The 23456-nt window shown below is 36.7% G+C and overlaps 1 long non-coding RNA gene across 2 annotated transcripts; it reads left to right on the top strand.

The window, feature by feature from the left end:
- The first annotated feature begins 5607 nt into the window (after nt 1–5607).
- Nucleotides 5608–22949, top strand: LOC148182962 (uncharacterized). 2 transcript variants are annotated; one of them, XR_015774043.1, is made up of 6 exons: nt 5608–5738; nt 5846–5913; nt 16236–16291; nt 20916–21062; nt 21466–21597; nt 22763–22949. It is a non-coding gene; the product is annotated as an uncharacterized LOC148182962 (long non-coding RNA). The 2 variants fall into 2 exon arrangements; XR_015774044.1 differs by having other exon boundaries at nt 20916–21221.
- The last annotated feature ends 507 nt before the right edge of the window (nt 22950–23456 follow it).

Here is a 23456-nt window from a genome sequence, read left to right as displayed (position 1 = left end):
AATGAGTTTGGCCTATGTTCCTCTTGAATACTGGGAGGTACAGCAGCTGGAGTAGGAAAAAGAGGCAGCTGATGAAGAAAAATGATAAAGGCATTGAAAATGTGAGAGCTGTGAAAAAGTCCCTATATATTTAAATTAGTTTGTCAGCTATGTATTAGCAGGCCCTTACCTATATAAACCTTCTGCTGCGGCATCAGTGGAAGTTCAGTCATGTTTCCACAAACTTCACCTAAGGCCTTTGTGAATTTTTATTAGCTGAGAATTCCCTGTGCTGTGCTGCACTAATGACTGTATCTGCCCTATAACTTATGAACACAAGGGACAACAATGATTGAGCACTGTTTGTTTAAGTTATTATTGGTAGCTATCTTAATTCCCCAGAATATTACACCCCACTACTTAGCAGGCATTTGTACCCTGCTATATTTAACAGACCTTCAGGTTATAATTTCAACAATAAAGTGCACAGCTGGATGGCAGAGGGAAGGAAGTGATTGCCAACCAGAGTATGATTTAAGTGTTTGTTGATTTGGTTTTTAATAAAATATCCAAGGTCAGAACCATTTTCTTTTTTAAAAGTGAACCAGAGTATCTAAGGACTCCAGGTCCTGTAGGGATGAAGATGTAGAAGATGAAGATCAGGCATTTCTAAAGACTGAACCTGGCAAAATTAACCATTTCTTGTGCTAATGCCATCTGTCTCAGTTTAGAGACAGGTTTAGGGAAAGAACACTCTGGAATAAGTGTTTCCTCTAACAAAAAAAAGGGGTTCCAACAATCCCTTTCTCCCAATGCAAAAATGAATATTAGTGGATGGAAATGAAAAAAACCCAATCGTTTATTGACAAAGTACCCACATAGCATGGGAAAAAAAGAATAAATGCTAAATATTGAATTGTCAGAACGTTGCCTCCCCCCCACCAGAACAAAAAACTCCCAAACAAAAAACAAACTAACAAACAAAAAACCCAAACAAAAAAGCAACAAAAACACCCTCCCACAACAAAAACAAAACAAACAAAAACCCCCAAAAACAAAACAAAAAACCCATCAAAAAAAACAAACAAAAAACCCCAAAGCAAACAAACAAAAAACCCAAACAAAAACCCAGGGGAAGAATGGCAGGGGAAGAAAGAAAAACAATGACTGACCACGTGGTGGGGAGGAGGGAAAAAAAGAAAATGCAAGGGCTTTTATCTCAGGGAATTGTAAAACAAAGGTTCACCCAGCAGCTCAGGGAAAAAGCAGATGGTAAAACCTGGTAAATCCTAATGTTGGTCTCCTCTTCACAGCAGATGAAGCTGCTGGATTTAAAGTCCTTTCTCTCGCTGGGTAGGATTTTTTGAGGTCTGGGGCTGGGACAGAGCAGCCGCTCAGCTGGTCCCCTGCTTCTCCAGTCAATAGTTCTTCTCTGGCCTCAGACCAAACCAAACCAAACAGCTCAGGAAAAAAATAAAGGTTTCAAAGGATTATTACCACAGTCTTGGAGGCCAGGAAAAGGGAAAAAAACAAGCTTGCCCAAGCTAACAAAAAATTAAGCAACAGAGAGCCCAGGCCATTCATGTTATAGATGGGTGTGAAAAATGACATTCACCTTTCCTGGTAAATTTTAAAAGTTTAATAAAAAAGACAATAGGAGATGAAGACAATAAAGCAAAAGGTTAAAATGGCTGGGTGCTTGGCATTCTGCCATGAGCACATGTGCTGTTTTGGAAACACCCTTTATATACCATTTTCATTGCATCAGCCTGTTGCATATTCATATACAATTATGCATATTCAAATTTTGCCAATAAATGTTTTGCATAGCCACCCTGCCTTTTTAGAGCATGTGTCTACCTTCATTACCACCTTCAGTTTGGGCCTTGGTCCATTCTCTCCACAGATGCTAGGTGTTGATAATTGGCATGTCATCAGTGTGAGAGGAATGACAGGTTGGTCTTTACAAACAAGCTGTGGGTCTATGATAAGATGAAATTATCACTGAGAGATAACAGAAACAATGGGATGGATTCCACTGAAGGATGAAAGGAACACTGAGGAAACACCAGGAATTCTTCAAGAGTTAAGAATTAAGAGAGGGGTTATGAACTGGGGGAGATCACAGGTATCTGGCATTCCATGAAGTCTGTACCTCAGCCTGTGGGGAAAGAGAGAAGGGACGTACGGCCGGGAATTAGGATAAAAAGGAGGCTGCGCCCTACAAAAATTTGAGAGACCCCAAGGGCCCCATGGCCTCTCCCTTTATTTGAATAAAGTAAAAGGACTCCTCTGTCTCCTTTTTGGACACAAACCTCTGGTGTTTGTGGATTAATTTTCCTGACAAGTGGGATCCCCATCATATGTTCACTGGATGTTATCTCAGCCAAGCAGACAGTTCAAGCATGACTATCAGCTATTCCACTACTATGCCTAGGTTTAGTTAAAATAAAAACTATAGCAAAACCACTTTAACTATATATATATATATGCATATGACATTCATTCCAATACTTTGTGAAAAGCCAATATTATAGTACGTATTTATAACAATGGATAATGCTGAGAACAATACCATGGAGAAATACTTGGTGATATGAATGGGGTTTTCCCTCTTCTGTGTAAAATAGGCACAAATAGGGAAGTCCAATTTTTCCAGTGCTGTGGACAGATGGTAGATTTGGATAACATCCAATAAACCACTCTCAGGAGTCACATATGTAATTCTTGAAACAGAAAATTACACCAAGTAAGCCACAGTCTATCAATTAATGCTTGAAGAGTCGTTCAAGAAAATCCTTCATACACAATGTTCTTTTGATTGTTAACTGAAAGGATAGCTTTTCTATGTTTAATTAAGTCAAATACATATGTTACTTAGGAATAATGCTAAGTAGTAATTTATTTTCCTTTCTAATTTTAATTATAATGTCTACAGAAGCTTATTAAGAAAATACCTGATAAACTTTTCCCTTTCCCTGTTCTCAAGTCCTAAGAACAGAGGAAAATAGTTGATACTTCAAGTGAATTGGGTTAGATTCACTTGAACACCTCAGGAGGAAGACATCATAGCTATTAATACATAAATAGACATAAATAGACTTAGATGAATTTGCTCTAAGAAAAGTAAAATAAGGATGGAGAAGTATATAGGTCTCCTCTTCTGAATTTTCCATCATGCAGGAATTTTCTTCCCTTATGTCACCAAAACTGTGGGGAAAACAAAAACCCTCCAACAACATTTTTAAAGCAGAGAGTCAAGGCATTGCTTTATTATCTGGTCAGGTTGGTGTTCTGGCCAGGATGTAGCACAGAAATAATTTCATCCACACATAGCCTGGGTGTGCAGAGAGAATCATTCCATGACACATGGCTTTTACTAGATTTTTCAGGTCTTTTGTAGTCAAAACCCATAGAATTGAATAGGGTCAGGTACATTGGTCCCAAGTTGCATAGTTCTTAGTATTTGGTCTCCTACTGGATCCAGATTTCTTCACTTCTGATGTTAATTAGATCTTCATTCTTTGATTTTCTTATGAGTCTTTTCCAGAGGAGGTGTCTCCAGTTCTGCCAGAGGCAGAGTCTGGGGTATATGTTCCCAATGGCCACTGATGTTCTGTTGATGTTCTATTGATGGCCTTTCATCTTTGGCTGCTCCCAGTCTGTTGGTATGTCAAGTTCATCAGGCCTTATGTAGAGAAACAATGCCCTGAAAAAAAACTTCAGTTCTTTTCCCCTGGGGCAAAAGTGAACAGCTTGGCTAAAGTTATACAAAAATTTTTAAACTGGTAAGTTTTCCAACAGTTAGAGAAAAGCTATATTGTAAGATCCTTGGTGAAACTGAACAACTTCTGAGTTGTTTATTTGAGTAACTACGCAAAATTTTGTTTTGCCTCTTATTTTGCACCAAAGCCAAGCTCCAGTTTAACTAAGGGACACAGTGGCAGGCCATTGTGAAACAGATGCTCCATGATGTTCCTTGCTATTTCTGACATGCCAAGGTTCAGGTCTGCTCTTTGGGCCCTGTCTAAGATCAGTTTCCCCATTCCTTGAAAAGCTGCTGTAAATACACTTCTAACAAATGTACAATCTGTCTGGTTCTAGGGAACATCATCCAAAGAATATTGATCTACTTTTGGGAGTAGACCATGTTAGAAGTATACCACTATGCCTGGCTGCATGGTCATGCTTACATGAGACAGATGAAAAATTGTTATTTATAGGGAAATTGCACAGTAGAAACTGCTCAGTACCACACAGCCACTATGAATATTTCTGCTCTGTAAATCACCAACTGCAAATTACTCAAAATGACACTGAAATAGTGAAGTTAAAAATCTGGCATGATTTATGTAAATCTTTCAAGTGCTTATCATGTATTATACACCACAAGATTTCTGTGTGATATCTTTATTTAAGCTGCAAGCTTTATTTCAGTTTCAATAAAGAAGATGAATTTTTATTCTGTAAGAATTCAACATAGCTTGCTGGTATGGAAACTTTTCACTTGTTGATTGTGTGAAAAACAGGGTTCACATTTTTTTATGTAAAATTTTAAAAGTTTAATAGAAAGACAATTATGAGACAGAAATACAGCAAAACGAACAAATACGGCTGGGTGCGTCAGCATTCAGCCAAGAGCACACCTGACCAACAAAGGGTTGTCCCTTAAAAAGAGAAATCTCTTGTATATTCATAAATGCTTATGCATGATTCAAACTTTCCTCTTCAGTTTTAGATGTTCCTTTGTTTAGCTTCAACTCACCCCTCCCCAATAGATCAATCTTCTTGGCTCCATTGGGTCTCACAGTCCCCGATAACAGAGGTGCAATAAATTCCTCCCTTGGAGCTCCAGTCACTGCTGTCTTCATCTGGATAAGATAATCTAAGAATGCAGGGGGCATTTCTGACTATCTCTTCAGTCTCTGGGTTACATGAACAAAAGCAGTCTTTATTTATGTATATATATATATATGTAGTGTGGTATTACCATGCTACAGCCTAAAATATATATATGTATATATATACACACACACACACATATATATATACACATACATACACACATGTATATATATATATACATATATATGTATATATATATGTATTACGCCACTATTTCTAAGTTTTATCAATAACAAATAAAATAAACTATATTAATACAGCAAAGTTTTCCAACATTATACATATAACATTAATTTTAATATTTGAGAAAAGCCAATAATATAATATGTATCTCTGACAGTTTTGTAGAGAAGTTGTCAGAGGCTGAAATAGTTCATGCCTCAAACATTGATTTAAAAGAGTTCTGCCCATTATAACAAAAACTGTATAAAGAAGCTACAACCAAAGAAGCCTCTCTGAATATACCTCACTGGAACTTTGGACTGTAGGTTAAGCCACCTATATAACGCTTTTGTTCAATCATCTTGGCCTAGAGATAAACAAACAAGGCTGAGGGAGAGGAATGCATCCACAAGAAAGCCAAACACAGCAGAGATTCTTCCCTGGCTGAGTCTGAGTTGGGGGAGACACCCGAAATGAGGAGGGGAGGAGGTTTCAGGTGTAACCTCTTTACACAAACTGGCTCAGCTGTGAAACCCCCAAGCCCCCAGGCCACACATCCTCAGGACACCCACGTGAGAGGCAGCTGAGAGGGTGTCATAATCCAGCACAGACCCCCAGAAGTGCTCCCCACACTCATTCCTGAGGCCTTGCACCGCAGGACTGCATGTGGTGACACAAACCCAGAGCCTGCTGTAAGAGGCAATTGCAAACTCTCTCCCCACCCATGCCTCCCACAGGAGAGGTACCTGGGCATTCCCACCTGAGCATATAATAACCCATCATGTTCTATGCTTCTCAGAGGTACCTTCACCACAAAGAAGACCAGCTGGAGAGGATGGACGGAGCATCGTTGGGATCCATGGAGTGGTGATATTTTCTTTATTCTGTCTCTGTCATTCTCTTTTTGTCCTTCCCACCTATTTCCTATTTTTCTTTCTCTCTCTCTCTCTCCCTCTCTCATATGTACTGTCAAATCAAATCCATACTGTTGTCACTGGCATATGTTCTCATTTGGACCTTAATTTGGGCAGAGGAAATTCTGGGAACTTTATTAACGAGATCATGACAGAAGTGTATGAGATCTACAAAACAGGGAATGTTATGTGCTTACAGGTCTATGCACATCTGAAAGAGTCAACTACAGGAATTGTTATGGAATTACTACTTATTGCTCACTGTTCCTTGCAGTAACTTCCCCAGAGATAAGGCCTTGTGGTTCTGGTTCCTGAAAAGTTATTTGGAATGATACTGTCCTAAGGTGTGGCTGGCATTTGTGGATTGAGAGGGGAACCTTGGTTGGATCTGTTTGTACAACAGGATAACAGAATAAAATAAGCTGGAAAGGACACTTTTCTCTGCATCTATCTGAATTAATTCAAGATACCTACTTAAGCTGTTTTATTCACTTAATTTTACTTGGGGCAGATTAGTATCACTGACTACTTTTGAGAAGAGCTAACAGAGACTTGCAGGAGGACCACACTTCTTGGTAGGAATATGAGTTTTACCCATCGCTCTTCCCCCTGAAGTTTGTCACCAGGCTCCTCAAGAACAGTTAAAATGTGGAGGCATCTGCAGTGCTATTGGGAAAGTGCCATAGCAGCTGTCACTGCACCAGAGACTGTTTGTGTAATAAGAAGTTAGATTGTTGTTTCATGGCACTTACCAGTTTGGATATAATAAAAAAGGAATACAGATGTTCTGTTAAAATGGACAGGTGTTTAAAAAAATGATTAGCTTTAAAACAGCTGTTTGTTCTTCACTGAATTTAGAGGAAGACTTCTGTTAGTTTCACTATATGTGCAATAAAAGCCAAAAAGCTTTTATTTATCAGCAAAGTATTCTATTCTGTTGCTGAGCTCTGTGAAGTCAGGCTATGAAAAATTCTTCACATTCAGAAAGATCCTTCATATCTACAGGGATTTTTCTTCATCTTCTACATGTCCATCCCTCCACCTTACCACACCTGTCTTACAGCTCAAGACAGAGTCCATTGACCACTGCTTCTCTTGCTATACACTTTCATTGATGTCTTTAGCCAAGTTTAATCATTATTTATACCCTTCACACAGTATTTGTAGGATTTGGGGGTGATACTAACAATCATGAACACTCTGCTTTGTTAGTCACTAAGAGATTTTAGTATTATGCACTTTAATAATCTTTGCACAGTGGATTTTGACAAATATCAAACTGTAAAGCCTCTTTCTTCAGAAGCTGCCTTTGTAATAGATTATTTACAGGTTACTGTTTTTTCTTGCTCTGTATTTTTCTGCTTGCCTCAACAAATCAGTATAATCAATTCATTCAACTCTTCATGAAAGCAGAGTAGAAAATACTTCAAAACATAACTCCTGCCTTCTCCAGATACCTCTCTTTACACGGTGCATGGTTTCTATTGGTAAATGTTAGTCAATACAGACTGTAAATCTAAATGGAGGTTGCTCAAGATGTTGCACAAGCTTGCTGAAGTCTCCCTTATGCATGTGGTGTTTTAAAAACCACAAGAGACTAGGATTGATCTTTCTGCCAACAATCTCTGTTTTGATGGGGAGACCCATTTTTTCCATGTATTGCTAAGAAGTTATGCATGTGTTGATATCAGTGGTTGAAAATCTGATCCAATGTTAAGTGAATAGAAAGTGATGGAAGATTCTCTTCCAGTGATCAGTTATATATGTGAACAGGAGGTATTTAAAATTTTATATGGTTTCAGATTATATTTTCTACTGCAGTCCTGATACGTGAACTGTGGGAAATGCTGCAATGATTTATTTCTATATGTGTGAAAACCAAGTAAAAGAGAAATGTCTAGGAATATGCATCAAAAAAAAATCTGACATGAAAATGGGTACTTGACTACTCCCATAGTTTAGTGTAATGTTGCAGACTTTTTGGATTTACTGGTAAGGTGATTTCATAATCTTAGTGTTCATGAACCTCGCCTATCTATGGATGTTGTGTGAACTTAGGGCGTCCTTTAACAGGAAGGGTACCTATTATGGGAATTGTTTAATGAGTCATCTCATGAGAATGGAGCAGGATTCAATTAGTCCTGCATTACATCTGTGGAGGCAGTGTATGCACTGGCAATGCCTCACTTTATGGCCTAAGATCAGAATTAAATCACAGTGGAAGACTGTTTTTTTGTTAGATAATTATTAAGTGGCTGTCACAATTTCAGCAACATGAGGTTCTGTAAACTGTATTGCAAAGGCCAGTGATGCTTAAGCCAAAAGAAGAAAAATCAGTTTTAATCCAGTTTTGTATTTTGTGACCCCACAGGAAATTGGCATATGGCTAATGTGAAATCCCTATTACCTTTGCTTAATTGTAATTTTAGGAAAATAGATACTTATTTCTGTTAAGCCACAAAATTTAAACTCTGGTTTTCAAAAAATTGCATATAAATGAAATCTAGTTATGGGGCAAAAAAAGAGAAAGGGTTCCTCCAAAGACAGTAGGGTTGTTGGTTTTGGGTTTGGGGTTTTTTTTACAATTGAGAAATAAGATAATTGTATTTGCAGTTGACTAAGTGCAAATATTTTAGATTTGTAAAACGCACCTTTGAATTGCAGTGCAGATAGATGGAGTCTTCCATTTCATTAGTATTCTGGGTTTGGGATGTGCCAGCTAAATGCAGCCATCCTATGGGAGCTTGCTGTAGCCATGGCAACCGGGCTGCAGTTTCAAAGAGCGATGCAGGTCTGACATCTCTGAAGCACAAGGTGCTCGCTCATTAATCAATGCTCTGCTTAACAACCACGGCAGGGATCAATCCGTGAGAGGGCTGGGGAAACTCGGGATCATCTGCAGTCAGTTTTATCTGGCTGCTGGATCTGCTGGTAGTTTTGAGAGGTCAAGCGATGCCTCCTGTGGCTGTTAAGCAGCAGTGGGTGTGACACTCTCTCAAGCCTCTCATGATTGACTGAAATCTCTGCAAATCTTTACAGGTCATCTGGATGTGATCTGGGCGAGGCTCACACAGTGTGATAAGACACTGTGGTGACAAGCGAGTCATAGAATAGAGTAATAATTGAGTATGAAATTCCTTTGAATTTGTCTGGAAGTCCCAGCTGAAATGCAGTTCATTTTCTCATTGCTTATGATGAAGTTCAAAATTTAATGAAAAGTAACTCACTGGAAATAACTGTACAGGATTTTCACTCTCAATTGGATCTCAATACCAGTGCTTATAAAGAGAGAAAAATTAAATGGCATCATGAAGAAGACAAAAAGGTTATAGCCTACCAAAGAATGATGGATGAAGAATTAGAATCATCATGAAAAATCTTCATCTCTTAGTAAAATATAATGCCTTATATCAATGAAGGTCAGTATGTATCAGAAGACTATACTGATGTCAAGATAAAGCCATTAAAAATAATTTGCATTTCATGGAATGATGTGAACAAAATATTCTGGAAGCTGAAAAAATACCTCAAGTAATAATGACAAATATGTCAAATAAAGGTAGTATGATTTTAAAAGGATAACTAATACCAAAGTCAGCTATGACAAATGCACAGCTGGTTAAAAATTTAAGGAAAATTTGCAAAATAGATTTTATCCAAACATATTTATTTTGATGTGAAAACTTTGTGTTCTGAAAAATGTGATCAAGAATATTGACATTGTTTTTCCAGGACAAATATCCTTTTTTTAAAAATCCTAATCACTTAAAAAGTTATGTATATAGAGATAGATAAAATTATTTCCACGTTTTAGATATACATATATATATATGTGTATGTATGTAGTTTTGAGCCTGCATCTGTTAGAAGCTTACCCTTTAAATACAGCAGAGTTGTTGTCAATTATCTTGAACCCAATTAGGCAGAAACTGTTGTCTGCAGAAAGAATTGAAAAATTAACTAGAGAGTGGAAAACACATTAGCTATAAACACATTTTCTGTCCCTTCCCCCAAAAGACAACAATGTGTTTTCCTTAAAATTTGCATGAGATTTAAGTAAGAGGATTAATTTAATTCTGAAGAATTTGTCCTTCCCCACAAAAGGATTTGTACTGCCCTTCTTAAGGTTCTGCTTAAGAGAAATTAAACCAATTTATATCAGGTTTAAATCACAAAAGCATCATTAAAACAAGCATACAAATCTGAGAACTTTCTCCTTTTCGTTGGCATAATATGACTGGCTGAAGTTTGGGGAGATTTGTGTAAGTTCCAAGAGTTGTGTCAAAATGTTTTTCATTGAGTGAGAGATTTAGTCTCCCCTGGACCAGGTCAAAATGATTCACTGCAATAGTGTGGTTTGCAGCCCAATTTCTCCCAGTGTCTCCTTGCAAACTGTAAGGCTGCATTTATATCTGATTTAATCTTCTGGTGTAGTCCAACTTCTGTCGTTCTCCTGTGGCTTAAAGCTGACTTAATAAAGGCTTATACCAGATTTCATTGGAAGTAGTGTGATATTACTAATTCCAAACCTTATTTGGCATAATAAATTATGTTGGCACTTAAAACATATCCTGTTTTCACTAAAATCAGTTTTTTATTAGAAAATAAATTACCCTAATTATCTTTTTTTTTTTTTTATTAATATAGTGTGCTGAGAAAACTGAAGTTTCATTGTTAACAGCTGTTAAGTGGTTTATTTCATTAGAATATAAGGCCTGCACAATTTTACTGAAACCACATTGAAATGACAATCAATTCAGTTGAAATCACATTTTTTATTTGAGTTTGATTAGATAAAGCAGACAGTCTTGTAAACAGTTTGGTTTTGATTTTATTTCTGAAGGCAGATGCATTCTGTTGTTTTCAATATGGTTATATCAGTGCCTGAGACAGATGTTGTGTAGGCACAGAAAGCTACACTTGCTGTTCCAATGTCAGCATAATTATCCTTTGAGAAAACTTAGTTCTTTTAAAATAATTTCCATATATCTGCAGGAATCTGAAGAACTTCCCCTGTCCTTCAGATTTGTAAAAATAATCTTCTTTCAAAGTAAATCTTCTTGTTTATTTTTATACTGCTTTCTTTGGGTGAGTCTATTTTTTTTTTAATGTATTTTTTGGGGTAGAAAAAGTCTGTTTTTCTAATCGAATTGTTAATGAATGAGCTGCTTTTAAGTAAGTTCTGTTTTGCAGCTTTGGATGTCCTCATATGTAGTAGATGTCTGAGACTTTTTGGACACAATTCTTTCAAACCAACAAAAGCAGAATTCCAGGTCTGTAATTGAGACTGGTCAATACTATACTGAATCTTACCAGGCATTAAAAAACATTAGCAATAGGCTGGTGTGAGACAAGGTAATCTGTAAAAAACATTTCTTTAGCATGTGGATGCCCAAGGCATCCATAAAAATAATCTGGAGGCCTTGAGCCAGAAAATCTTTGGGTATCAGCCTAAGTCTACTCCAGTGACTTTAATTGCATCCTCTGAGCTCAAGTGAAGCAAATCCTTTGTATTTATCCCAAGAAAATTTTACAGCACTGAGTTTTATACAGTGATTTAGCAGTAAATACTTTACCACTTCTTGCTTTACCTCCTCATTAATGTAAGCAACAACACGACGACTCCTTCGTCCATCATCCCCATCTCCACACAAGACAATCAGTTAAACAAATTTGCATAGTGCAATGTTTCATCTGTCTAATTTACACATTAAGATGATTTCTGAGGATGGCAGCTAACTGAGAGCAGGCTCCCTTGCTGGTGTTCTTAGCAGCCAGACAATTGGGAATTAAATCTGAGTTATCAGTAGTGCTATATTTGAATTATCACTCATCAAATTAATGCTTGAATAGGATACGTTGTTAATAACATTATTCCCACAAGATACGTCCTGGAAACCCCAGTTTCAGTTTTTGTCACACTCAGAACATATCTCTCATCCTATCTTCTAGATAAAAATTAAGCATGTTTATTACAAATATTTAAAGCAATATGACGAAATTTTTATTAGACAAAATTTTCCTCTCTACACATAAATAAGAAAATGTAAAAAAACAAAACCCTCAAGTGCAGAAATGTCTTGGTATTATAAATTCGTACATTAAACACTGAAAGTAAAAATAGATAAATAAAGAAAATGTAGTGCTATCCTGTGTTATAAGATTATTGCTCCTGATATTTCATTATTGTAGCCATCAGGTTAAATTACCAGAATATTGCCTTTGCTATTTGGAAGTCACATAGACTACCTTCAGAGATGAGGGTCATATTCCCTTAACTTCCAGTAGAAGTTATTTAAATAGCTACACAAAATAATGCTTTGAATTCTCAGTAAGTTTCTTCTTTCTGGTTTTGCATGCTGATTATGCTTGCTGTTGCATTATTTTTTTCCTGAGGAGTCGTAATCTAAACTGAATTCTGACATCCTTTCACTAACACAGACATGTTTACAATTGTTGCCTAATGAAATCTAGGACAAAATATGAAGAAAATTAATTATACACTAATGTGAACTATCTGCAGCTAATTCAAATGACTTCTTTCATCTGTTCCCTTCTAGACCTTCTAAAGAACAAATACTAATTTTTCTAGACATCAGGTGTGTAGCGCAAAAGGCTTTCTAATTAATTAGTCCTTTCTTTAATGTTTACATCTGAGATAATTAATGTCATAACGAATATCCAGGAAGATGAAGAGTTTTTATAAAGCAATATTTTTGCAGACAGTAACATAAATTGAAGAGTTTTCTGCACACCTTTGCTTGAAATGATGCCCTTTTATGTAAAGGAATTCACAGCCACGAGATATTAAAATGCTGATCAGAGGTGTGTCATTAAAGCAAATAAAGCCTTCCTCTTTGTGTTAATGTTTTGGGATATATTCAGATTATTTTATTTATAACTTCAAATACTGTTGGAGTAGCATTTCTATTGGAAACACAATACTATTTACCTGGGCCTGAAAACAGAGTCTGGTGCCACCTCCTGTGGAAGAGCAGCGAGCACAGACTGGTCCTGCCTGGTTTGGCTCCTGTGCCTCTCCACAGGTGCTCAGTGTGCAGGGATAGAGGATGACTGAGCAGAGGAAAGCTGGAATGATGACATTTTACCATATTTCCACAAAGAAGATGTACACCAGCACAAGGCCAGAGCCTGGAGAACACTGGCACTATCACAGAGCTGCTGTAGCACATCATAACCGCCCTGAACTGTGCCCTGTTCCCAGGGCATAGCATAGTCTGTGTCACTCATCAAGCAAGGCAGTGAATCCTGCCAGTAAAAATGTTTTTGGAAGTAAAAAATAATATAACTAAGGAAGAATAAAATGTTTAAGAACCCAGAGAAGTGAAGAGTAATAAAAAGTACTTCTGCTTAAGGGAAATTTATTTTTAGAAGAATAATCTAAAAAATCATAATCAACTCTTATGACTGAAGCTAATGAAACCACTATAAAGTAATCACTGCCTAGAGAGGAAAAAGTGTGAAATCAAGCTAGGGTGTTTCTAATTGTCTTTGTGTTGCATGCCTGCAAAAATTATATATTTTCTATATTATATGATTTACCATTATCAAATTTTAGATAAAAACACAAGTATATGATTTTAAATTTTGATCATATATATGGTGAAAAGAGATACCCAATTAATTAAGATGCCACTTTTGAGTTATATGTATTGTAAAATAGCATTCTTTCTGCTGGCTGTAGCTATTTACAGCATATACAGATGAGAGCATATTTGTAAGATAATCAGTAATGAGTTACTTTGAAAAATACCTCAAGTTTCTACAATTGTTTTCATCACAATATGAAATATGAAAAAAATATCCTGTAGTATCTTTACAATAATTATAGTGCTACAGAAGAAGGGAATTTTACTACAGTTTTCAAGGAAGATTGTCCTATGTCTTAGTTATATTTAAAAGTTTATCTCAGGACTGATTAAACTGCAGAACCATTCCTGCAAGACTCCCATGCATTTTCTGACTGCCAGAGAATCTCAAGATAAAATTATGCTTATTTTCATATTTGAATCTATCTAAATTCTCCTTTAAAAATCAGTTTTAAAGAATTAGTGAAGTTTTCTTTGTATTCACTTAACGATTTTCTCATGCAGAATTACGACAGTAAAATTCTATAGTAAAGGATTTTTGATGGATTGACATTTGGTGTTGCCATATTACCACTTACCTGGCACTGCCACAAGTTGTTCCCTTCACCATTCCTGAGTAAACCCCCACCCAGGCAGCGATTACAGTCACTTTGTATGCTGGATTTGCCTTTCCTCATCACTTTGGAACAATCCCATTCTCCTCCCTCCATATGCTGTCCCTTACAAGCCTGTTCATGGCATCCACTTTGCAGCAGGGAAGGGGAGCAGCCTGTTCTGGGAATTGCAGCTTTTGGGCTCAGGAGTTCATCTGCAGGATCCAGCCCAGCCATTTCTGCAGAGCACAAAGTTCTGCACACAGCGAACATAACGTAGCTTGCAATGCTGGCATTCCCAGAGAACTTAAAATAATGGAAGCCTCGAAGCTGTTTCCACTCAAAGCCATGTGCTCTTAGCTAAAGGATGGAATGTCATTGCTAGGTATGCTCAGAATATGGTGATCAGGGAAAAATTTTACATCACATTAATAATAGAGGAGGCTTGTTTGAAGTAATGAGGGGTTTGGGGTTAGGGTTTTTTTTTTTTTCTTTTTTTTTTATCTGCTTTGTTCCCTTGAGAACATAAACTGAAATGATGATATTTTGGGGTTTGGACTGAAATCATATTACTTGGGAAAAGACTGCATTAAACCTCAAAGGAGCTTATGCCTTTAAAAGCATTGCTGAACTTTGCAATTTGTCAAAATGTGCTTACTCACACACTTCAGTTAAAAAAGACAGCTAAAAATAGCTAATACAATCAGAATATGCATAAAATAACTTTAAGGTGTCAAGCTGTCATCTCTGTTGGATGAGAGCTGAAATGGAAGCTAAAAATGTTAAAGGTCAGACTGTGACGTTCCTAATTTTGCAAAGTAATGTAGGTAAGCAGTTTTTGAATTTGGGGATTTGTCCCACCTGTGTGTAGCTGTATCAAAGTTAGTGTGTTAAGTCCAAGAAATTTGGCTAAACTCTGGAAATACAGACTGAGATGTTTTCCCCATCCCAAGAGATTCAAATGAATGCAGAAAGCTGCATAAGGTCAAGTAGGAAAGAATCACAGCCTAAATAGTTTTAACTGTAGAAAAATTAATTAACTACAAGAATGTGCACAAAATTCACATCAGTCTGTTGTCTTTTAGATGCAGAAATTTCCTGTAGGTAAGCAAATGAGAAACCACATGAGATTCCCAGTGCAATGGTAATTCAGGAGCTGGAGCATCTATGTCAGATGAGATGATCAGCATTCAATTCAGGGCCAAAGCACTTGTTAAATATTTACTTGTCTAGGTAGGACCTGAAACTTGATACCAGAACACCTTTATTCTGTGTGAGTACCTTATCTGTTAAATTAATGACTATCCTGGATGGCAGAATCTTGGAAAAAGAAATCAGGGAGACCCTCAAGGCAGAATAAATTACAGCTGTGTACCTCCTGACAAATGTTTGTATAATTGTTTATAAAATCCTTCAATTATAACTGTGCCATGGCTACCCCAGGCAATTAATTTCACTGTTTCTTCCTTAATGCCAGCAATTTTTCTCAGTCTCTAAACTGGTGTGTTAGTGTAGTTTAAGCCCTTTGGTCTTTCACTTATCTACTGTAACTATCAAATTGAAACATTCACTGCTCTTTTGCTCTTTCTTTTGTTATGCTTCCTAAATCTCTGATTATCTACCTTAGTTTGTCCATGTCTTTGCTAAAGCACAGTTGACAGCTTCATTTGTTTCACAGAGGCAATACTTGCTGAAGCCTTGCCCAAAGTGACTAGAGAACCATTGTGACAAGGATTTTTCATATTATTTATTGGGTGTATGCATGTTTATATGCATATGCACTGTGGTTTGTATGTTTTCACGTTATATATGTTTACTAAATGGGCACAAATATTTAAAAACATTACCTTTGTTATATGTTTGTAGTGGTGTGACATTCCTGCCTTGTGCTTCACTTAGGAAGGAATTTAAGTCTGTTTTTAATCTTTACAAATATAGTGTAATTTATTTTTTTTTTTCAGTTTGTCAAGACCACTGTGAATTCTGTACTTCTTCCCCAATGTACATGGGACATTTCTTATTTTGGTGGGAGGTGCATATTTAATAAATGTATTCTCTCTTCCTTTGGTTAGGTTAATAATGAAAATACTGAATAGAACACACCTATGAATCAGCCTCTGTAACTTTGGTGAGTAACTTTTACTGTTTCATAGTAAAATGAAATTATTTCACTATTAATAATTCTGTGAGCCCGGTTATCCAAAGCATTTTTATACCTATTCTTCATTACTTTTCTGATGATTGTACTTCCCTGGTTCACCTAATAGAATATCTTGTGTTAAAAGCTCTACAAAAATTGATATACAATTATTTCTTCCTCTTTGAAATAACCTGTTGCCCTGTCAGAGAAGAAAATTAGAAAATTAGTTTGTCATGGTATGTCCTCGACCAAGACATACCACCTCTTGGATATATTTTCAGATTTTTTATCCACCATGTTTTTCAGATTCCTTGTTATTTGTGACCAGTTTGGGAGTGAAGGGAAATTTAATAGTTCATGTATGCTTCCAAACCTCTGGTTTATGGTTCCTATATTCCCTTTAATGACAGATACAGCAAATTACATTTTGGGCTTTTCAATTCTTCACAGATACCTAATGAGTTTTAATATGTCTGATTTGTTCAGCCAGTTCAGTGACTTCATCAGTCAGTACAAGTAGCTTGTTTTAATCTGTTATTCATTATTCCAGACTCTTTTCTCTGGTGTTAATTGTTCTACCCACCTGCTTGCAGTTAACATTTTAAAGCAAGAATACCATTCAGCATGTGAGCTGTCCTGGCATTCTGATAGTTTTCCTTCTACAGTCAGTACTAGACTGCCACATAATTCTCTTGCTCTCAACATCTGCGATGATTTCTTGTGGTCTTTGAATTCTTTGCTGGCTTCTTTCCATCTTATGCTTTGACATTTCTAATTTTCTTTTACATACTCCTCCTGTATTTTTAGTATAACCTATTTCCACTTTCTCTGTGCTTCCTGCTTTGGCTTGACGCTGGTGACGACCTTCTGATACAGTTATTTTCAATTTCTATATTGGGATAGGTAATTTTTGTGGAAGCGCCACTCTTTGTAAGTTTGTTCCCAGTCATTGCTTGATTTCCCAAAGGATTTGCTGAATCTATTGAACTTTCTTTTCTTTAAGTCTATCTGTTCCCATTCTGCTATCCAGTCCCCTTTCTTTCCCAGGTTTCATTAGCTCTTACCATAGCGTGATCATTTTTGTCCAAACTGTGTGTCTCTTCCTTTCTTGTTAAGAATATAACAGTCTTAGCACAGATTTTTTTTTCTGCCTTTTTGATGTGTGTGTGCATCTCTAAAGCTTATCAGCACCATAATTTAGAGATTAATCCATGTTGTACTGTATTCATGTTGGTTGTAAAAGTTTTCTGGGTAATGTAAACTAATACCTCATATTGTGCCTCGGTATTTGTGGTATTTGTTCAGAAAATTTCTTTTCACTGCATTTTCATTATTTGGTCATCTGCAATGGGCACTAACAAATTTCCAGACTTTCAGCAAAAGCAATTTCCCAAATTTGAATCTCAAATGCCATGCATGAATATGGTGGCCTTTTCTGCTGCAGTAACTTGTCTAATTTACTAAGATTCTGTACTGCTAGTCACTAAATGCTCATTTTTAAGTATTCCTCTTCAGCTTTTGTTGTTTCTTCCCCACATTTCTTGCATTAATGTACAGGTTTCCCAAGCACTGGGTAGGTTGAGCCATCATTTGACTCATTTTCTTCATACAGCAAGTACAAGCTTTGGGATTTTATGCTTATGTTTTTCTCTTCATCACAATCTAGAACTGGTAACCAAGTATGATTTGAGAAAACTTGCAATTCACGTCTCTGTAAGAAGTTACTGATCCTAATGTAAAAAACATTGTCATAAATCTTCTATTAGCTGCCTAGACTTCTGACTTCCCTAGCAAAGGACAGTGTTCAGAAGCACGTTCAGTATTTATTGAAAGAAAAAAGAGAGACTGTTCATGCAGAACAGTGTTATGATATGAGACTACACCTTGTACTACCTGAATTTAAATGGTAGTGGGGGAAGAGGAAGCTTTTCGTCACGGTTTTTAGACTGCTGCACTGAGTTTGTTCCTGCCTCCTTGGTCTTTCAGAACAGCACTGCTTTTAGTGCTGTTTTTAGTTATATTATGTTATCATTCAAAGCAAAGTTGACATTTTCTAAAGGAAAGGAAAACCATCCCTAGACTTACACAGTGCTCAATTTGTCTTTAAAGATATGTGCATGAATTTTGATTTTGTCTATAATTTTCATTTGCCATATGTGCAAGCTTATTTAATCATCAGTTATACTATGTGTTGTCATAAACAGGCCTCTATTAACATGGTTTTTATCCACCAAATATGTGCTTTTCTTTTCTGTTCCAGTCCAGAAAAAGTAGTCATCTTAGCACTTTCTGCAGTGAACATCATTGATTTAAAATAGTTACTTAGTGCATGGCAGTGTGACAAATGCAATATTGCTTGACTTTAACAAAGACATTAAGCATCTTAGAAAATACAAGATATGAACAGCAAGGCAAATTCTGTAATTTTGAAGATACAATGTAAACCTCAACTTAACTATATCCCTAAATATTTATATTCCAAGGAAGTGTGAGAGCCAAAAGGCTGATTGTTTCTAACTGCCAAAAGGAGTTACAAAGATGAGAAAAACACTTAAGACCACGTAATCCAAGAGGGCTGTGTTTGGCAGGGACCCCTGGCGATGATCTTGTTGAAATCCCTGCTCAAAGCAGAATCAATTAAGCAGATTGCCCACAACCGTGTCCAGTTGGGTTGGGAACATCACCAGTGGCAAAGAAGCCACAGCCTCTCTGGGCTGCCTGTTCTATGGCTGGTTGTGGTATCTGATCAGTTTTACATAAGACACTTATGTTTAATTAGATTTTTTTGCACTTCCATTTGTGTGCTTTTTCTCTTTCCTATCATTGGATACTGATGTAAGAAACAAATTTTTAATAATGAAGATGGCAAAACACTGGAACAGGATAACCAGATAGGTGATGAATGCCCCATCCCTGGAAACATTAAAGGTCAGGTTGGATGGGGCTCTGAGCAACCTGATCTAGTTAAGAACCCCTTTGTGCAGGGGAGTTGGGACTGGTTGACCTTCACATGTCCTTCCCACCCAAATTATTCTATGATTCCTGTTGGAAATTCCATTAACTGCTTCTCAGTACATAGATATAAATTCTGTAATGTTTCTAGTGCTGATCCTATTTAGACAGTATAGGATGTAATATGTCCAGTACGTCCATGATCCTGATTATGATGCTGGTGTGTATCAATTGTCAGCATATCTACTTTATTGCCATTTAATTCTTGTTCAGAAGAGACCGTGATTTCAGTGCACAGCTTTTGTCTTGGTATGTACTGTAAACTCAGCAGGCAGGGTTAGGGTTAGTACTCATGGTTTTTATTACAGTTCTTGAGATTTCATAACATAAGACATTCCATTTCATAATTTGCTCTACATAATTGCCTCTGTGCAATGGATAGAGTTGACAGTGAAACATGTAAAACTCCTATTATGTCCTCTGTCCTAGAAAAAACTGTATTCAGACAGCCCAAACTTTAGGAGGACTTTATTAATTTAGTGCTAGCAAGTTAGAAAGCTATCAGGAGCTAAGAGACAAAATACTAGTAAGTTTTTTTGCATAATTTTCCTTTTTGATAGAAAAAACCAAAAAAAACCATAGGGGTGAATGCATGTGCTAAGACTTCTCCAGGGTCTATGTGAAAAGGACTTTTTTTTTAGGGAAAGTGATGCTAAGCAAGAAGACTAGACATTCTTATTCCTGGATAATGCTAGTTAGGTAAGATTTAACACATCTCTCAGCAATACAAAAAGAAAGTCCTCCTTTACTCTGCTTTTATGATTAACTCCAGATTTTAGGCTTGCTAGTGGCTGCTCTTCCATAAGTTCATGTTCTCTTTTGCTTTGAACTTTTTAACATCCTTTTCACTAAAAGGGTGAGAAGCTTCCTCAAAGTTCTTTAGCAGTCAGAACTTTTTGACCTTTAAACCTAAGATGAGTCAGTGCTAAAGGAAAAAAGCACAAAGCAGTAAGCTGACATGGTAGCTTATGCTTTATCTCAGATTTTGATTGACTATGTTAATTCAAGGTCAATATAAACTATTAATGCTTTCAAGTCAATAAAATTTGACCTCTTTGACATGTACATAAATGATTTTCCATTATGCTGAGAATTCAAAGTGTCTGTATGAATTAGTGGTTTGTAGCAGCTTTTCAACAGAAGATGGTACTGATTCAACCCTCACTGATACTGATCTAACCATGAAAATTAGTTGGAGTGGAATTTTTAAAGCCTCAGGGAACAAGAAATTCACTCGTGTAAACTGAATGTTTATTGCTAATTGTTTTGAAGATACTCAGTCAGCAATACCACATTCCAAACATACTTAAAGCCCCCCTAAGATTTAGTACTTCTATAAGGTGTTTCATGTATTGACTTGTACATGTTCTGTGTGTAACTCTAGTGACAAGTGGTAAAGGACTGTTCAGTTTACAAATTTTAATACCTTCTGATGGGAAGCAGAGTCAGTGCAGTTTACTACACTAATAGATACAGGTGTATCTATATGAGGACCTCACCATATGATACTAAACCTGTGATATCAATGTAATAGAAACACAGAAAGTTCTAACCCTATGGTGCTTACTAATATCTTCCTTTAATTTGTTCTTTCTGTCAGCTCTCTTTTGTACTCTGAGGAGATTCTCCCTCTCTGGATTATTCCCCAGTCTGTGTAGCTGTGCTCTTCACTTGGATTCCCATTACCTGCTAGAATTTGGATGCAGCAAGTCCACTTGGATTAAGGCAGTACTCTGTGAACACAAGGGTAACCACTATCTTTGAAAGAATGGATGATCCTCTTAATATAGGGGTCAAGACAACACAGAGCAATTAAAAGGACATATTCATTATATGAGTCATTGAGAATGTAATGAACTGCAAAGTCATGGTGCCTTGGAAGACAAATTTCTCAGATTCATGTCTGGTAATTAGAGAACAAGTCCCTTCTTCTATTATTATTACTAGGCGACATTTCTGATTCCACAAGATCTTTTCATAGTGCTTAAATTCCCTGAGTAATACTCAAAAAAACTCACACCAGATTAGCATTCTAATGAACAGAAGAATGCTGTGAATGTTATGAAGAACGTGTTTTTGTTCTTCATAGCATTTTTCTCAGCACGGTAACGAGTAACTGAAATACTTAGTGAATCCTTTTGCCTTTGCAGTGAAAGCAGCACAATCTCTACCCCATGTACAAAGAACATCCATCAAAATGAATATAACAGCCTCGACAGGAAGAAAGGCCAACTGCAGCCTGGCGTGTCCAGCCCTCCTGCCCATGTCAGCTGTATACCAAAGTGAGTGTTTCTGGAAATGATCAACAGGAGACAGAATTGTGGCACCCCAGCCTTCAAGGGCTTGTTAAAGGGATGTCTGGGCTCCCTGGGTTGGCACAGGTGATGCTGGTCACTGGGTGGGACAGGCACTCCCATAAACACATCTGCAGAACAAGGACCTGTCTCTGAAGCATTTGCAAATGAAAAACATACTGGCCTAAGTATACTAGATGGTGATATGTAAGGAGTAATTCCTATGTTAAAGCAGTATCTAAAGAAAAAATAGGGAAAAATAAAACCTTTTTTTCCCCAAGAACTTCCACTCTGGAGCAGACCAGTCGAAGAATCTAACTGGTATAAATGAAGTACAAGATAAAGTACCATTGGGCAGCAATCTGTGATAAGATTAATTTGGAATGCCTCATATTGTGGAAGTGTATGACAAAACAAATTCAAAGAGAGTTCAAGTGACAGGTTGCTTTATTCTCATTATGGCATTCTTTTTCTAGTAATATCTTCCTGTGGAATATTTAAGCTAGTATTTACGTATTTTGGAACAAATCTAAAGATAGGCAATTAACTGATGGTTTGATTAATTAGCAGTTAGTGCTCAGGGTGAGAAGATCTTGGCATGGTAAGAAACTTTCATGTTCTTCTGGTTTCATAGATAACGAACTAGCACAGAAAGAGTCTAATACTCTGTGTGCACCTGGATGAGTTTTGTTTGTATTATTAAACACTGAATATCAAATTACTTGGAAAGCTGTAAAACTTGCTCTGGAAAGACCTGTTTTCTCCCTACAGTTTGGTTTGGGCTTTTTTTAGGGATTATTCTTTCATTGCATCCATCCCCTCAAGGTCATTCTTTCAGGAATCTGTGTACCAGAAAATAAAAGTGTTCATGGAAAGTTGCTGAGAAGAGAAATAGAAACAGATATTTTGCAGCATGAGATCTGGGAAGAAAATACAGGTGAACAGGCAGGCCATATTATGTCCCATGCAGATATCTCCTGAATGGTGAGCTGCCTTCCTGGGATATGATGAATAACTTGAGGTATAAATTAATTAATTGGCCAATGAAAATATTTCCTTCTTTAACTGCCAGATTAGTGGACCATTGCCTCTGAAACAGTGCTCTAAAGCCTTTTTTATCTGAAAAGATGTGCTTATTATTTGTGTTTCTCAGGTGGAAGAGGATTCTTCATCACTGCTGCCAATGTATTCATGCATTATTTCATTCACTACTGCTCCTGCCTATTTCATTCACTGTGGCTCCTGCCACATAGTCCTTCTGCCACATGAGACACATGTGTTCATCTGAATAAATAAATGGCAGATTCCAGAGAAATAGGCTCAGAGTATTGCAGATCACAACAGGATAATAACCAGAGAGAATTTTCTGAGAATGTATGGAGAAATGAATGGGAGCCACCACTTCTGCAGCAGGGAGTTTGTTTCTCTTAACTGTGAAAATACTGTTAATTGATAGCTCTTTAAATAACAATTTGTATCTCCTTTGTGGTTTATTTATATGCTTACATTTTTTTAACTGATTAATCTATTTTTTTTTTTCTTTTGTGATTCTCTCTGACTACAAATATACTGTATAAGGTTACTTAGATTGGTAAAAAGCAGGATTGGCACTGCGTAAAAGGTGTAAAAATTTGCTTAGGAGTATCCTGAAGTGTGAGAAAGTCTCCAATAGGAAAAATAATACCTACAAAATATATGCTTGTGCTTGATAAGTAAAAAATAATTGTTTCTTCAGTGAGTCACTCTTCTTCACAAGCATGTGGGTGACAGAAGTTTCATGGTTATGATGTAAAATCCAGAAGCTTTCAAATTATTTTCTACAAAAGAGGAAATTCTGCAATTCAAGT

The sequence above is a fragment of the Pseudopodoces humilis genome, chromosome 17 (assembly GCF_049639895.1).
Source record: "Pseudopodoces humilis isolate 2021_Gansu_Grassland_sample_001 chromosome 17, ASM4963989v1, whole genome shotgun sequence".
Classification (NCBI taxonomy): domain Eukaryota; kingdom Metazoa; phylum Chordata; class Aves; order Passeriformes; family Paridae; genus Pseudopodoces; species Pseudopodoces humilis.
This window is presented reverse-complemented; position numbering and strand designations above follow the sequence as displayed.